Consider the following 6,060-nt stretch of genomic DNA (forward strand, 5'->3'; position numbering starts at 1 on the left):
ACGTCAATTTTATTAACAAATTGAATGGCTTAAATATTTTTTACCATTGGCCGGCAGACAATTCAATAAGTGTTTTATTAAACAAAATTGAAAGTAATTTTTCATATCTTGAATTAAACTTTTTGACATTTGCTCAGCAAAAATTAACGCTGACCTTATACACCGGTCAATAGGATGAACTTTGGATCAACAATTGATATAAGAGTCATGAGATTTTCTTTTTATTTACCAAAATTGTACAACCCTTCAACCTAGACGTGCATGTAAGAACCGTATATCGTCCCGCCAACAAACACTCCCCACTGAGCTTTTTACGTCGGTTTAATTAAGCATAACGCTCCCACACAATAACGCTCACGGAGAGTTTTAAACGTAGGTTGTAGCGCATATCGTTCCCATCTCAATAACGCTCATCGGGGGCTCCATACGGGGGATGAATACTATATTCCGAGTGATGGACACAGCTTGAATAAAACAATACATAAATGAATAATAATAATGATGATAATTAATTACTGATAATAACCATAATGATAATAATCCGTTTATGGCCCCAACCCCTCCTATCGCCGCATTACATCCCCTCTTCGACACACACACGCTCAAAAAGAAATTCCTCTTTCTTTTCGGGAGTATAGCTTGCTATCATATCATACCGAAAAACATTTCATTCACTTGGGAATGCTTCTCTCTTATTGGACTTATTTTTCAATCGGCGATATATGACCATTTGGTGTCGATTCGCCGTAAAACTCAACTCACTATTCTTCAAAGTGTACTTTTTACGTACTGAATGATATAAAAGCTATAAAATCAAAACAAAGAACGAAAAATGAAATGATTAATTGAAAGTTTTTTTCAGTAGAAATATTTATAATTCCCTAAAACATATCTTAATTTTTAAATATTGCGTCATAAACAATTATACGTAATCATCGGGAAAGATACACCCCAATCAACATACCATGTTGTATCCACAGATTTACCATACCACAAATTTACAAACGATATGCTTATCCGAAACCGAAGAACAAGTGCTCTTCGGTTTCGGATAAGCATATCGTTTACGTAAATATTATGAAAGGATCGTATCTTTCTCTATGAAAAATAAATAAGATAACACCTCTCCTGTTGATTTCATGCAATATATCTTTCCATAAACCCAGATAGATGTTTTCTGATCATGTGATATGACCAAAACAAGCTCTTTGGTGTTGTTATAATAATAAAATTTCGATTAACTTTTCTAGCAGGAAATGAGTTTTAATTTAAAATGTTTACAAAAGACGCAACTTGGTTTTAATACCGATTATAGGATGGTACTATTTTTGTAGGTTATTTATAGTTTATTTTGGTCACGTGATGAAGAATTGTTTTGTTCATGTGATCAAAGCAAGCATGCTCATTTTCATACGCCTGTTTTTGTTATAAAATATAGATTACGACAACTATGTACTTAAGCAATGCATTTGTTTTGATAAAGTTGAATCTCAGAAGCTTTCTGAAAGTAAAACAGACTTGATATATTTCTGAAGTGTCCTTTATCTATGTAATTTATGTATAATATATTCATAGCCTGCTTTTACCAAGATGAGATCTCACTTGAAAAAACTTGAAGAATCACCTGTCAAGGTCACAGAGGCCTGAACATGGAAACCCGTTTCTGATCAATAACTTGAGAACCACTTGACCAAGAATGTTGAAACTTCATAGGATGATTGGACATGTAGAGTAGATGAACCCTATTGATTTTTGAATCACTTGATCAAAAGTTATGGTCACAAGAACCAGAACTTTGAAAACAGTTTCCAACCAATAACTTTAGAATCATTTGACACAGAACCTTCAATCACGATGATAGGAATTACAGAATAGATGACCCTTAATGTTTTTGGGGTCACTTGACTTAAGGGAAAGATCACAGAGGTCTTAAGATGGAAAAAATCTTTCTGGATCAATAACTTGAGAATCACTTGACCCAGAATGTTGAAAAATGTTGGACATGCAGAGAAGATGACCCCTGTTGATTTTGGGCTCACTCGATCAAAGATCAAGGTTACAGGTGCCTGAACATGGAAAACGGTTTACTTGAGAACCACTTGACGCAGAATTTTGAAACATCTTAGGGTGGTTGGACATGCCAAGTAGATGATCTCTATTGCAGCCAACCATTAGTGTCTCTTTGTCTTTCGCTCCTATCCTCTAATGACTTCTTGCCTATTACGACTATGCATTCGGGAAAACATGGGCATATTCTAATTTGATAATTTATTGCCCTCCTTTGAAGGAGGAGGGGTATATTGTAAATATTATTGTTTGATGATGGATGATGGTCGGTCTGCAGACCAATCGGTTTCCGGATGATAACTGGAGAACGCTTGGGCCTAGGATCATGAGATCGGGAGATTTGTCATGACCAGCAGATGACCCCTATTGATTTTGAATTCAGTAGGTCAAAGGTCAAGATCACATTGACAATAGAACTTTTTTTGCCAGAAAACTAGATTATGCTTTTGTCTAAGATCACATTTGATACGGATGTCATTTAAGACTGGTAAATGACCCATAATTATTAATTTAAGGTAACTACGTTGAATGTCTAGTGGGCAGTGACCAAATAATTTCTGTTCCTTGTCAGTTACTTTATGCAAGTGTTTTACAAGCTCTTGAATCTCCAAACATCACATAATTATCAATTAGTCCGTAACCTTTGCTCACATTTACTGTTATTTCCCTTGTTCCAGTAAAAGCAGTGTTTTCTCATTGATTTGTTAAAAATGCTTATAATTGAAAAAAGATTTTGAGCAAGATTAACCAAACCTCACAAAATTTCAATAAGCACACGAGCTTTGCTCATATATTATTTTATCACCTTTGACAGAGTAAAAGCAGAGTTTTACCCCTTTATTTGGTAAAAAAAATGGTTAAAATGCTTCTTAATCAAAAGTAGTTTAACTAGAATCACCAAACTTAAGCTAACTGTTCATGCCCATTATCAGAAGCTGTCAACCGCTGCCCACATCAGTCCTCTCAGTGCTTTGATTTTTTTCGTTTTCATAACAATAAAATGCGTGAAAGGCTTAAAGGGATGGTAAGTATAAAATATCTTATCATAAAATAAGTCATCCCGACAAGCTGAATGAGTAAATCTTCATAGTCATATACGTGCAGGAAAGTATACACGAAAGGCCGTTGACATCCGCACACTTACAGAACGCTGAAATTACATGCTCTTATTCGCGACTGATTTCTTAAATGATGATTATTTAAGAGATAATTTATAGCAAAACAGTGCTTTATCACTATTTATACACGATGGGCAGTTATACGTCGGGCGTAATAATTTAGAAATTATTTCGGACGACGTATAACGCCCGAGTGTATAAATAGTGATAAAGCACTGTTTTGCTATAAATTATTTCGATTCTAATATGTTCTTTATTGTAAAAGTTATATGAAATATGATGGAACTGTTTCTTCGTGCAAGCATGGCGCCAATAGTAGGTCTTTGTTGGAGAGGTCTATCTATAGTGATGGCTTTCAAACAAGGATAATTTAGACTAATCTACTAATTTTACGGCGTTAGATTTCACTTTCTAGCGCAAATTACGGTAAGCCAGTCTAAAATGGCCTAATGCGCTTGCGCACAAGTAAGTTTTGAAATCCTCTCAGACGAAAATAATTGTTCGTTTAAAATAAAGAAATATAGTGTAATACGTTTGTTACAAATGTTTGAAACGGTTCAGTTATTAACAAGAAAAATATAGATATATATTTACTATTCTGTTTTTTGCAGTATTCAAAAATATGCATATGAATTGAATCACGTTAAAATGTATTTCGTTCAATTAAATGAATTTATAGTTTAACTGGCGGGTTCGTTTGCCCCGTTCGGAAGATCTGCCGGAATAAGAGTTCTTCCGGGCTTCTGATAGTTGGAGATGTTTATCACGTGATCAAAACAAGGCGGCAATTCGACAAACTGAGTAATAAACTAGAACAAATAAAATGTTTAGAATTTCAAATAGCACATTAACAATAAAAATATCTGAAAAAAAAAAAGACATTTAAAAAAGAATGATATTTTTTCACTTCCGGTAGACGTCCGTTCGATTGGGATTTATTTTCCTCTAAGCTTCTCGGAAGCTATTCTCTTGGGCCCGTTGACAAACAAGCCGGTCAGGTGAGGTTTCCGCAAAAAATGGTAAGATGCTAAGTTGGCAGCTTTCACTAGGACCAAGTTCAGTGTACAGTTATTGCGGTGGTAGCTTTCGAACCTTTTTAAATGAAATTCAGTAACTAGGAAATGCTTGGGCTTACAGTCCTCGGATTGGCGGAGGTTGATCATAACCTGAAGATGACTTATTGATTTTGAGGTCATTAGGTCATGGTCACAGTGACTATGACCCCTAATAGATCACAGTGACCTGCAACAGGGAAACTGTTTTTCGTCTATAGCACAACCTATCATATAACCAGATAACAATTAGATAACAATTGTTATCTATGTCTCTGATATAACTTTAAAAGGAACAACACTGGACCTCTCCTAGGTTTCTTTTTTAAATGATGCCTACTTGTTTATACATGGTAAATGGTAATACGTCTTGCGGTAGAATTCAGTTCGGGCGAAAATTATTGCGAATTATTCGGCAAAGCAATATATAGCTGTGCATAATGGTACATTTTTTAGATCCGAGAAATATTTCTCCAACAGCATGATTAAAATCACAGGAGTAAACAGGTTATTATCATTATTATTATTATTGATTTTATTATTATATCCTGTTATGGACATGACACTCAGAAGAATACAGAGCGGTCAGGAGATAAGTGTCATTAGTTGATATGCAAAAGACCTTGATGTATGGTACACGAATCGTTGCGCACGCAGCTCACAGGCACCTGTCTCCTAATTAAGGTCACTTGCTGCCTTTAAATGTCGCTTAAAACGTAGTTAGTTTACAATTTTTAGCATACTGACAGATGTACATGTATATTGTCATGTACATTTGTATTGTTTGATATCTAAATTTGTTTTCTGTCTGAACTTTTTGCATTTGTATTCATATGCATTCTTTTAAATGTTTTACTGTAAAGCACTCATACCATGATATAATGTACATACCGGAATATATAAAGTATTTTCAGATACTGAAATGTACTGATAAGTCATGAAAGATAACCGTAATCAATTTTTAATCAAGCAAGATGCATAGTATTCTAGTTTTTGCATAACGTTTACATAAAAATCTACAAACTGGTAACGACAGAATGTACGTTATCTGATATGAAAACATGACATAGCTATGGTGGCTAATTAAGTACATTTCGTGACGTTGCGTTGGCGTGCGGGCGTGTTTTAGTTCGTCCGTCCTGGTGCGCGCACAAACATTTTAAAAATATCATGATGTCGTCCTAGCGCGCGCAATTACTATCAACAATGCCACAGCGAAACACTGAACGCGACAAAATGAAATAATTTATTTTGCAAAAGCTTGCGCGCTATTGAAAGCGATTTCATGTTGGGACATTAGCATTAACTCAAAGACGAAATGAAATGTTTTGTTATGTCGTGTTGGTGTGCGGTTTATGTAGCAGTTTACGTGTATGCCAAGATGACACAACGAAACATTTTATTTCATATTGACGTGTACGACTACGCGCCAACGCGAAATAAAATGTTCGACATTGAACGCCAGTTTAATGCGTCTGTAAGAAAGCCTATACATATATATTATTAAATCTAATCGGAAACATTTAGCTTATAAATTATGTATTTGTAGTTATTGAAATATGCGCAGGCGTACGGAAAACACCAAAAATTAATGGCAAGTATATCAAATTCAATTTCAGTAAAAATAAGCTAATGTACTTTTTGAAGTATAATTTTTATTTTACTAACCAAGGTGAGTAGACTGACGGACGGACAGACGTATTATAAAACAAATGGTTGGAAATGTCAGATATAGAACCGAGCTATGAGAAGACAGTTTCAGCGAATTTGCTCATCTGTAATGTTATTTTCATATATACGTTTATAAGCCGCTTTATTCATTG

This window comes from Mercenaria mercenaria, chromosome 6 (genome assembly GCF_021730395.1).
Source record: "Mercenaria mercenaria strain notata chromosome 6, MADL_Memer_1, whole genome shotgun sequence".
Taxonomy (NCBI): domain Eukaryota; kingdom Metazoa; phylum Mollusca; class Bivalvia; order Venerida; family Veneridae; genus Mercenaria; species Mercenaria mercenaria.